Genomic DNA, 12,301 nt, shown 5'->3' on the forward strand with positions numbered 1-12,301 from the left:
CTCAATGAGCTGTTGCATAAACAAGCCCAGGGTGAAGCAATAAAGCAAAAGCTGTCAGATAAATGTAGTGCAGTAAACATTACAACATTTCCCTTTGAGGTGTAGTGGAGTACAAGTATGAAATAGCAGCAGGGGCGATTCTAGGATCAGACCTTTAGGGGGGCTCAGCCCCTAATGAGAATGTGACACGGATATAGTGCATGCAAAAGTGTTAATCTGTGCCATGAAATTACCAACTTCTTCACAACCGCACTCCTGCTCTCCCTCTGACAGATAGAGACTCAGCCAAAGGCGTGAGTTTGGCACAACCACCTCAACCAGAATCTAACTTTCCAATGATATTAGCACCAATTGCTGTGACAAATGGTTTGCGAGAAAATTAACATTGAATTTACATGAAATGTTATCATATTTGCATTCTGCATAAATCTCTGCACACCCATTACTCTCTGTGAAATATCTCACAAACTATTCATTCAACACATGCATCGGTACAGCAAGCGGTTCCCGGGTAATCCGGTTTTGAAATTGCAACAAAATTTCTACATGGTCTTCAACTTTGGGCCAAAATTCTACTGTATTATCATGTAAACTATTTATGTCAGCACAGACATTTTTGTAAATTGCTTAGCCCGTGTATCCCACCATAATGGTTATTATATTGCCAGATTCCAGACAATCCCATTTACTTATATATATCCCACTTACAAATATGAATATGATATATAATGATAATATATGAATACTGTATATATTTCTAGTGGTATGCTAGTGACATTAATGCAAAAATATGAAGAATTTATGCTGCAAGCACCGTTGGACGGGCCCTCGCGCCTTAGCGCGCGTCAGGGTTACTGGCGGACGCCGCTCCTTGTGACTGTGCATTTGCGCTGCACTCAGACACTGCAAATCGTCACCAATGAAAAGGGAACTCCGTGCTGAGTTCAATGATACGTCACACAAGACTCTACGTCATACAGTTCATTAGCTGTGACAGAGGGCGTGGCTAAAGCATTGAGGGTGGGCCAAACCATGACCAATGAAAACGGAACTCTCTGTTGAGTTCAATGATACCTCACACAATAGTATACAAGAAACGGGTCATTAGTTATTAAAGGAGGCGTCCCTTAAGCATATTGGGCGGGGAAAACCATCATTAATGAAAAGGGAACTCTATGCTGAGTTCAACCTCACACAAGACTCTACCTTAAACGGGTCATTAGTTATGAAAATTGGGCGTGGCTAATGCATAGGGGGCAGGTCAAACCATCACCAATCAAAAAGGAACTCTCTGCTGAGTTCAATGATACCTCACACAAGACTCTACCTTAAACGGTTCAAAAGCCATAAAAGGGGGCATGGCCTGAGTACATGGGCATGGTTAAAGTGTAGGGGCCGGCTCAGTATCACAAGTAGACCACACATTTTAAGTTGCATGTAAATCGGATGATGTTTGTCATATAAGGCTGACTTCCTGTTGCCAGCGGGGGGGCGCTATGACCAAAAGTCAATATTGGCCTGTATATGTCCTCAGGCCTGGACTCTTGTTGATTGTGGGAAATTTCAAGCAGATATGACAATGTACACTGTAGTTACAGCCACTTTCTCGTTCATCGCTAAACACTCAAAATGGCTGCCACGCCACGCCCACACCGTCTGACGAAAAGTTTTTCTTTTAATACATTTTCATCTTTAAGGTGTTGAGATGGTACATACCAAATTTGAAGTCCATCGGATGAAATCTCTAGGAGTTTGTTAAAGTCTAGCACCTTGACTTTTAGGCCTACTTCCTGTTGCCACTAGGGGGCGCTATGACTTTGAGCCAATATTGGCATGTATATGTCATCAGGTTTGGACTCATATGAATCATGAAACGTTTCGAGCCAATTGGACAATGTAAACTGAAGTTACACCCACTTCCTGTTTCGATGGCGAAACGCACAAAATGGCCGCCCCGCCACGGCCATGCCCTATGACGAAAAGTTTTTCTTTTAATAATTTTTCATCTTTAACGTCTTAAGATGGCACAGACCAAATTTGAAGTTGATCGGATGAAATCTGTAGGAGGAGTTAAGTAGTAAACAAACATAAAGGAGTAAAGTACGACACATGGAAATGGCCAAAATCACACTAATTTGGAACTTTCAATTCAAAATGGCGGACTTCCTGTTGGGTTTAGGGTAAGGCTCCAATGTAATGTAATGTCTTTTTTGTACGTCTTGACATGCTACATATGTGTACCAAGTTTTGTGAGTCTACGTTAAACGTACTGCAGGGGCTCAATTTCTTTAATTTTGAAGGGGGTGCTAGCGAGCCATTTTTGTGCGCCTATTCCCAAAACCCTTAAAATATGTAACTTTTCACCAGAATTGATACGACTACCAATTTTGGTGAGGTTTTGAGTATGTTAAGCCCCTCAAAAAGGTGATTCATTTGCCGGACGAAGGAAGAATAATAATTCCTTCAGTTTTAATAGGGCCTTCGCCGCCTAAAAAACTATTCCACCTGTGTGTGCATGGTTATAATTCTGAAGTGTAAAATAGTTCAGGCTACAGCACAAATATTTCCATCCATAGATAAGAATAATCAAGTCTAACCTCTGAATTTCTTTTCAAAGTGCACCAGATTGATGCATTTAAACGTTAACATTTTCTTACAGGGGGCTTGTGCCCCAGTGCAGCTTTAGGTCTAGTGACGCCACGGGGCAGTGTCCCCGCTTTAAGTTTTACAAAGATAAAAACATTACCTGTTTTGGAGGTATTTATGCTTCTGAGCTTAAAATGTCCCTGTATTTTGTCTCAGAAATCTGGTCACCTTAGTCCTAGATGAACATTTTTCTGCCAAAGTTTTGATTATTCCTGTATTTTGTATTTTGTTTGTGCATATCTTACTTGTTTGAAGCGGGTCTAGCTACCTTGTTTGAAAGTTGGTAGCAATTTCAAAGCTCATCATGGCCACTTCATTTTATATTCGTCTATATAAAAGCAACCAACTTGACTTTTTTGTGTTTGTCTGCTTTGTTCTCAGTCTAGCAGTTTCAGGTGTCGTTGCCATCTCAACAGCTTAGTTTTGAATCAAACTGTGATTACAGGGTTGATGTTGGCATAAGTGCAGCCTAGTTGTTGAGTGTTACACTTTCAACTAATTAAATTAATTAAAGGAAGACTTTTTTCCCAAACCTGGTTGTTGCTCATCTAATCATGATAATATGGTAGAGAAATACTTAATATTTAAAACAGAGGGTATAGAGCTACAACACATTGTCATGACCAGGTTCGTATGATATTGTATAAAAAAGTTATGCACTAACAATTTGTATAATATCAATATCGACAGCGACCGCCGCAAAGAGACTGAAAAGGGGGAAAAACAGCTGGTCTGGTTCTCTCAAAAGTTAAAAAATATTTATATCTCTTCCCTTTGTTTAAAAATAAATCTCATTTGTTCATTCCGCACACAAACAGAAATGTAAAAACAACAATTTGTGGTTTTCGATGGAGCTGCTGTTCACCAAGAAACAGCACGTTACTTAAAAAACACACACAAATTGTTGTGTTTTAGATTTCTGTACATAGATTTAAAAAAAAAAAAGTGATACAATGTGTTCTTTTGTGAGCTTTAGAGGTGTTGGTATGCTGTAACATGAATCAACTTTTATCTTGTATTTAAGGTAAATATACTGTATATGTTATTGATCATAATTCAGCTAGTTTTACATGTTCACAACTCATGAGCCCACTTTGAAATGACTCAAGTTTAGTTAACTCATATTATTTGGGCAGCTGGGAACCTTTTTGTTTTACGATGTGTATATTTGTGAACTTCAGATGGAGCCACGCTTCTGGTTTCCCACCTGCTTCCAGTTTTTATGCTAAGCTAAGCTAATCGCCTCCTGGCTCCAGCTCCACACTTATACCCACACAGATACGAGAGTTGATAACATTTTCAAAAATGTCTAACTATTCTGTTAATGTCATTTGATAAGGTGACCTATTTGGTTCCAACTTGAATAAGTAGAAATAGAGAGGTGGCGATCGATACAAGAAGTCTGAGGGCAAACAATAATAGAAACACTTAACATTCATTCCTGAAACTTCCTCGCTATTTATTACTCTCTTTCAGTCTTAATTCCCGTCACTCCTCCTCTCATCGCCTGTGAGGACGTTGTGAGGATGAAGGTTCAGTCTGAGAGCACCCAAACTTGCCGTTGTCTTTATAGTCTAACTTGAAGGAGCGCAGCTGTGTTACATTGCAATCATTGCTGGAGTTATCCATTCCGAGTAGACTAATATTGGATATTCTTGTCTTTAAGCTTAACAGTCTGCGCTTAACTCTATTTTCCACTTTCCAGGAGTCTACCTTTCCAGACATATCCCTGAGGCAATATCACCTTATCATATTCTGTCGGCTGTTCCATTATGGTTCTTTGCTCGAGCTCTAAATCTGTTTATGAAGGACGACAATGACAGGTCTTATCGGGAGACAGACTGTCATAATTGTTTCAGCATTTCAGCGTCACATGGTGCTTTTTGAAATACAGCCTGACTGTAAGTACTTTCTCTAAACCAATTCTTAGCTTTAGACACTGTTGGGAGATGAGTGTATTACCATAAAACAAGGGAAAAAAGGAAACAGCACAGTGCTATTCATGGGGGAACTGATGTGTCAGGTCTCTCTCTGTCTCTTCAATTCAATTCATTGGGGCTTTATTGGTATGATGTTTTGATCAAAAAAACATGTATCCAAAGCATTTTTTTTATAAACAGAACAAAGTAAATAATATTTAAGTAAGTAAACTTTATTTATATAGAACTTTTCAAACAGCAATTGCAAAGTGCTTTACAATTAATAATAAAAAAATCATGATAGTGCACAGCATTAAAACACACAGAATTTATAAAACAGGAACTCAACAATACAAAAATGTTAACAAACAAAACAGAATTAAAATACAAATAAATCCAAAACGAATTGCAAGCAACACATATTCATATTCAAAGGTCAGCCTATAGAGGTGGCTTTTTTTAAACTGATTTATATAACTGACTATATTTGTCGACGTACATCTTGGTGACCAAGGGTTTAAAGCGTGATTTATGGTTCTGTGGAGGCTCAATGCAAAGCTTTTGCCATAGTGGCCTGAAGTTTATTCTTGTGCGTTGGTGTGTGCATCGATCTCTTAAGAGAATAGCAGGGCTGGCACGTGTGTGTGGGGAGTGTGTGGTAGAGCGAGTGAGAGTGTGACGGTGATTCGCTTCGGTGCGAGTGCCGACTCTAGAGGCATAGTGAGAGAAACAAAGTGTATCCCCTGTACTGTGCTTTCTGACCACGGTCGGAAATCAGTAGCAGGAAAAGTTAACCCTCTCCTTGATTTCATGTCGTTTATGGAGAAGGAGAATCCAGAAATGAGTAGGGGGAAATGTAACGCTACTAAGCCACGCCGAGCAACATGCGCCGCCGCAACGTGCCTCGCCGCAACGTGCGCCGCTGCAACATGTAGTTCCATTTTTCGAGAGGTGCACATCAGGATACGGCGTTGGGTCCGGCGTTGGGTCCAGCGTTGGGTCCGGCGTTCGTCCCGGCGTTGGTCCGGCGTTGGGTCCGGCATAGGGTCCGGCGTTGGGTCCGGCGTAGGGTCCGGCGTAGGGTCCGGCGTAGTGTCCGGCGTAGGGTCCGGCGTAGGGTCCGGCGTAGGGTCCGGCGTAGGGTCCAGCATAGGGTCCGGCTTTGGGTCCGGCGTTGGGTCTGGCGTACGTAGCCATGGCGTTGATTTAACGCAGAAGCATAAATCGGCCTTAAGACACTGGCCATGTAATCACAATGTCACTGGTTTGAGTCAGACCTTGGGCCTTTGTTGCATGACATCCATCTCTCTACCCTTATTTTCTGTCACTTCTCTACTATCCACTATAAAAAATCTTTTTATCCTCCCACTGTCTTCAGAATGACCAATTTTTTTCATTATTATTATTATTATTATTAATTAGATTTTATGGCACATGCTACCATGTTTGTTATGTTCTGATTTGAGAAATATGTATTGTAGCTATGTGTGTAGCTTATCATCTTTTTCTTATTTTGAGATTCAAACTGTATTGATGCTGCACACAGAAGAAATCAGCACTCAGCAACTTATTATACAGCAGTGGAGTGTGTTACAGTAAGAGTCCCTAAATCTTAGCAATTTCAGGCTCTTCCAAAAATACAGAGGCTGCCCACAAACTCCTAGAGGCTTACTTACCGTAGAAAAAGTGGAATAGATTAAGAAAGTGCAACAGTAATCACCATGATTCATTGTCTATTTTCTCTGCCAACTGGCACACTTTGCCTAAAGAGAATCATCTCATTTTAACAGGACTCTGGAGATGCCTCAGGGAAGATCTGATTGTAGCTTTTGTTGCTCTGTGCAATTAGTGTAAATAATTTGTGATTATGATTATGTTTCATTACTGTAAAATTTGAAATATGTATTCACACTTTAACACCCAACCAGCAACCAAAAACCAACCACAGCATGTCGCTATACAGAGAAAAGACAGGATTCCACTTAACATGCAGCTTGCCCTGCACGCCTCTCTGATGCCATCCTAATTTAGTCAGCAATACTTAACACCACTCGTCCAGAACGCACTGGAGCAGGACACACCAGCCCTCAGTGTATTTACTGCTGTGTATCACAGCTTCACTGACAGTTCAGAATTGAACTGAACTATGAGGCAGTGGGCTACATTAGAGCAAACTGACATTTTGATTAATGTAAAGCAGAGAGGAAATGAGATGGTTTTGAATAGGGGACATAAATCTTAATGAGCCAGCCAATTTATTCCAACTGCTTGGACAGCCCCAGGCAGATATAGAGGGCCTAACTGTCTCACTGTTGTATGTATTTGTTTGTTAAACTGCATACATGCCTGTCTTTCTGTTTTCATTCATCATTAATTTATGCTAATGGAAGTTACACCGTGTCCAACAAAAACACATCGGCTCCAGCCAAGCTCTTTATGTATGTGTGTTTATAAGCTACACATATCCCTGATGCTCAATGTTAGCTATCATTAGCCATCTTTAGCTCTTCTGTCTCTCAGCCAGCTTGTTTATCTCATGATGCGACATGCATCACTGTTAAAAAGAGGCCTGGGACCGACAGGATCAGGTTGCCAAATGGGAGAGATAAAGTATGAAGAGCCCCAGAGAGTAGCTCAAACTCTGGAGCTATGAATATAATGCATCTAAAACTTCAGGTTTTATCTTTGCTTTCTCGAGTTTCAGCTTCTCTTCTCTTAAGCCAACAGCTGACTGTGGAGGAGCATGCTGTGACATAGGGTGGATGCTCCAAGCTATTGATCTAAATTACACTGTCGGCAAACTCCTGGGAGACTGTGAGTGTTGGAAGGTGGGGGGGGGGGGGGTGAAAGAGAGAGGGAGAAAGACAAAGAGCATGCAATTGAAAAAGGCAAATAATCGCCTCTGAAAAAAATCGAGCAGGGGCAGAATTGAGGTGACGGATGAGAAAGGCTGTGATAAATAACAACAGAGAGAGAGGAAAATAGAAAAGGGAGAAAAATAAAGGAAAAGGGGGCAGCCAGGCTGGGAGGCAGGGAGACCACAAGAGCCAGAGAGAGAAGCATGCAGTGACAATGCTGTGATTGAGTTTTTTTTCTTTTTCTTTCATTATTGGCTGTATCACTGGATTATCATAGTTCAATCTAATCTCAGCAACGTTACAAAAAACCAGCAGTGTTTATTTTGTTCCCAGCTACCTGGAGTTCTTTGAGCAGTTTGTTGACTATCAGCGCGGGTCTAGCAGGGAGATGTGACAGGAGTCACTCAGGGAGCTGATGTCAGACGGATGGCTTTTGCAGATAACGCCTCTCTTCTGGCAACAGATAGACAATACCACCAGGGAATTTATACTCTTTCACTCCTTCCCAACTTAAGGGAATAGATGTTTTTTATTCTAGGGATGTAGAGAAGGAGGGGGAGGTTAAGACCAGTGTGTAAGACCAGGCAACCTTGAAATGCCATTACCACTGTAACTTTTCCACTGCAGCAATTTCTTCCAACTACATTTGATGTTAAAATGAATCGTCTAATATTTGGGAATACGTATAACACCCTCCTTTGACCAATTGTATAAAGCAAATTTCCCACACATATTTGAGCATATAAGGTTGGACCTTGAGAGATGGAACACTCTCCCAATTTCCTGGCTAGGCCGTGTTGCATTGCTGAAAATGAACATCCTCCCCAGGCTATTTTACCCAATATGAATGATCCCAGATATGTTCGTTTATATGGTCTAAGAAGAAACCACGCCTCAAAATAGCTACGTTATGTCTGTCTTCCACAGAAGGGGGTGTTGATCTCCCAGACATTAGGAAATTCCAGCTGAGTGTTCATCTACGTACTATAGCTGACTGGCTGGGTAATGAGGCCACATCTCTCTGGTTGGATGTAGAGAGTTCAATGTCCAGATACCCTTTAAGTAATCTTTTGTTTATTAAGAAAAATACATCTTTGAAGTCTGCTTGTACCAACCCAATTACAATTTCTACAGTTAAGGCATGGCATGCCATTAGAAAATTAGAGGGCAGATCTCGATTCACCTCTGTCTTTACTCCAATATGCGATAACCCTGATTTCCCTCCTGGAGTGATGGACAATAACTTCTGGATTTGGGGAAATAAAGGAATATCTACTTTACACAAACTGCTGGAAGGTTCTACCATGATGTCCTTTAATCAGTTGAAAAGGGGATATGACATTCAGCAACAGGACTTCTTTCGATATTTGCAAATAAGAAACTTCATTACAAAGGATACTACAATCCCTCAGTGTCAAAATGTTAAACATGTAGAGAGACAGCTCTTTCTACAGAAAACCGGTAAATCTATCAGTTTATTACAATATCCTTAAGGGATATAACACCACAAACACCTATTTTCTATAACAGATGATGATTGGAGTGATGCTTGGAGGAGTGCAAAAACGCTGAGTGTTTGTAACCGAGTGAGAGCCATGCAACTGAAGCTCCTACACAGGGCCCATATATTTCCCTCTCAATAAGATTCTATCTACTAATAGAAATAATAATCCCTTATGTTTGTTACTTGGCATATCTGATTTGTCCATTAATGATAAATTTAGAAGAAAACTTCATCAAACACTTGCTTTCTGTGCCAGGAAGTGTATTCTCTTAAATTGGATAACGGATAAAGTTCCATCCAAGGTTCAATGGCAAAGGGTGACTCTTGAATATGTTGCTCTGGACTATCTGACGTGTAAGCTACACAGCAAAGATGATGTGTTTCGTAAAACATGGGAACCCTTTTTGTCATATGTTGGTTTAAATATTTCTACTATTCTTGCAAGAGGGTTTGTATCATAGCTGAGCACGCTCTGCCTCGTAAATGACATCCCAGCATTTAATTAACATGTTTTTGTCTCTGTGTACCTTTCTTTAACTATATGAACGTATTATGCACGGCAATGTACACTTGGTTTATTTTACTTGATTATTTTATTTGTATAGGATGACTCCTGAATCTCTCGCCTGTATAAATTGTATAAAATGTATGTGTGAGCCAAATGTATGTTTATGTTCATGTTGTATGTAGGTTATGTTTGTTTCTGTCATATATATACTAGGGCTGTCAATCGATTAAAAAATTTAATCTAATTAATTACATACTCTGTGATTAATTAATCGAAATTAATCGCATACATAATTAACGGTGCCTGAACAGATACTTTTTAAGAAAGTAAAAAAAGAAAAGAAAAAAAAGGGTACTAAACAACAGTTGGTGACATCAAAGAATGGCTTGTTTATTGCTAAGGCCATATGGTCAAAATTAAATGATTTAATAATAATGTATAACAATAACAATAACTTATTTCACTAGTAAATTGCTGTTGAACGACAAAAACAACAACCAGATAGGAAAAGGACATTTACAATAACTTCAAATGCACCACGAGACTGTAGTTTACCAGTTTCATTGAACGCACCGTCTGTGTTGTTTCTCTGACGGCAGCTGCAGATTGTTACATACAATGTGTTGAATCCTCTACAGTAAAACACAGTCAAACTTTACACCGTTTAGCATTAGCTGTCAGCATTTTAACCGTTTTTAATCCAGCTACTAGCTAGCGGTAGGCTAACGTTAGCTGCTGTCGAGTATAGTGTTAACTAGCTAGCGGTAGGCTAACGTTAGCTGCTGTCGAGTATAGTGTTAACTAGCTAGCGGTAGGCTAACGTTAGCTGCTGTCGAGTAGTGTGTTAACCAGCGTCACATGCAGCGGGGTTTGTGTTTCCTGTAACGTCTGTTTCAGAGCATCAGAGAGAAGCGCAGACATATCAGTGGCACCAGATTTTCGTCTGTATGCAAACGTCAATATGGAATCGATTAATCTGCGTTAATTTTTTTAACGCGTTATTTTGACAGCCCTAATATATACTTGTTTTACCTTTGAAAATTTAATAAACATATATATATATATATAAATTTAAAAAAAAACACACACACACTTTAAACATTCCAAACTTGCATTTGATTACATTGAATTCAGCCCATATACTATCATCTTTCCACATTTCCACATGGTGAAATGTGCCAGAATTTGGGTGAACATTCCAAAGCCCAGTATAAATGTTATTAATGATGTTTGGCTCTGCAGTGGTTATCAGGCTGTGCCGTCATACATCTACTGGGCCTTCTGACAGGTTACACAATTCTCTAAACCAGACCTAACATACCAAGCTGCCTTTGAATCCTGTTCTCTTTATGTTCCCCATCAGGAATCTGAGGGTAAGAACAATTACAGCTCCCTAAAGCTGTTTCAATGTACATATACAGTATGGGCATCTGAATATTGTTGAAGTCATACTTTGAAAGACTTCTTAGTTTGAAATCAAACTTAATTTAGGGCAAGAAATCCTGTTTTCTCCTGGAAATATTGTTAACTATTCCCGGGATGTAATAATTTGAAAATTATAGTAAGACCTTCAACCTTAAATGCAGAAAGGAAAGGAATGGTTGGTGGGCAGAGACGTAGAGTACTCCAGCAGCCAGATGGCATGGTTGAGAGGTTTGCCATATGGTGATAACACGGCGGCCTGGCAGTCCGACAACACCTTACTGTAGGTTTAATCTCATTTACACCAACACAACCACACGCACACACACACATTACCTCTCATAGCCTCCATGGTGCTCCTTATGTGCAGTTAGAGGCCATAGATCATGTTATGCTGTGCTAGCCCACTGTGCTCCACAGAGTTCACCCATAATGCATGTTGCTAACATCCATCATAGATTAAAAGAGAGAAAATATAACAGCGGATGTCAAGCCGAGAGAGAAACAGAGCAAGAAAGAGAGAGGCTCAGTTCATCGAGGGAAAGTGAGGAAAAGGTCTGGGAAAAACTAACAGTAAACATGTTTTCCCCCAACAAATTATGCTGTCCTCTTCCACAGTCATTGACCTGTAACTGCAAGCCTGCAATGGTGAACTGCACCAATTCCCCAAGTTTATTCAATCTGATTAGTTTTGTCTGAGATATTGCTTGCGACATATGGATGAACAAGTAAACACTGTACTGAGCTAATCAGCACAAGCAGAAAGAAGCATAATTCCCCTGACTTTCCTCAAAATTGGATCAGTGGTATCTTAGGAACCACATCTGACAAGCACGCAAGCAATCCAGCAGATGGACGGAGACAGACTTGAAGCTCCCTCCATTTCATTGTGGGTACAAAAATGTGCAAGATATTAAATTCTTTATATAGAGATGGGGTGGATGCTCTGGAGCCTGAGCGAGTGAATACAGTAATTACACTGTACGGTTTAGGCGTTTAGCTTACATTTACTCAGCAATGACTGAACAGATAGATAAAGCTGCAGAGTTTGCCGGAAAAGTTGTCCAACTTCGAAAAAACTAAATTGAAATATCCAAAGTTTCAGCCACCTTACACCAAAGGCTTTTTATGCTGTTGGTTTTTAAGATACAATCTTTTTCAAGGATATTGCAGTAAGTATGTATGTATATCAATCAATCAATTTGCCAAATGAAATCATATAAAATAAAATTCCAGTGAAATGTAATCCTGTCAGATTTTTTACATTTATACATTAAACACGGTAATAATAATAATAATAATAATAATAATAATAATAAATATATGTTTATGTATGTATGATGGCCGAAAAGAAGGAAGTCTTAGGCAGTGTCCTTATTTAGGATCCTAGTAGCCTGACGGTAGAAGCTCCTCCCGAGCCTCTCCGTAGTGGCTTGGTGTATCC

At 39.9% G+C, this 12,301-nt stretch overlaps 1 protein-coding gene across 1 annotated transcript in view; it reads right to left on the bottom strand.

Annotated features, from left to right (window-relative positions):
• The window catches only part of LOC144523935 (contactin-associated protein-like 4), a 95,944-nt gene that overhangs the window by 46,962 nt on the left and 36,681 nt on the right, over positions 1-12,301 (bottom strand). The window lies entirely within an intron of this gene.

This window comes from Sander vitreus, chromosome 9, assembly GCF_031162955.1.
Source record: "Sander vitreus isolate 19-12246 chromosome 9, sanVit1, whole genome shotgun sequence".
NCBI lineage: Eukaryota > Metazoa > Chordata > Actinopteri > Perciformes > Percidae > Sander > Sander vitreus.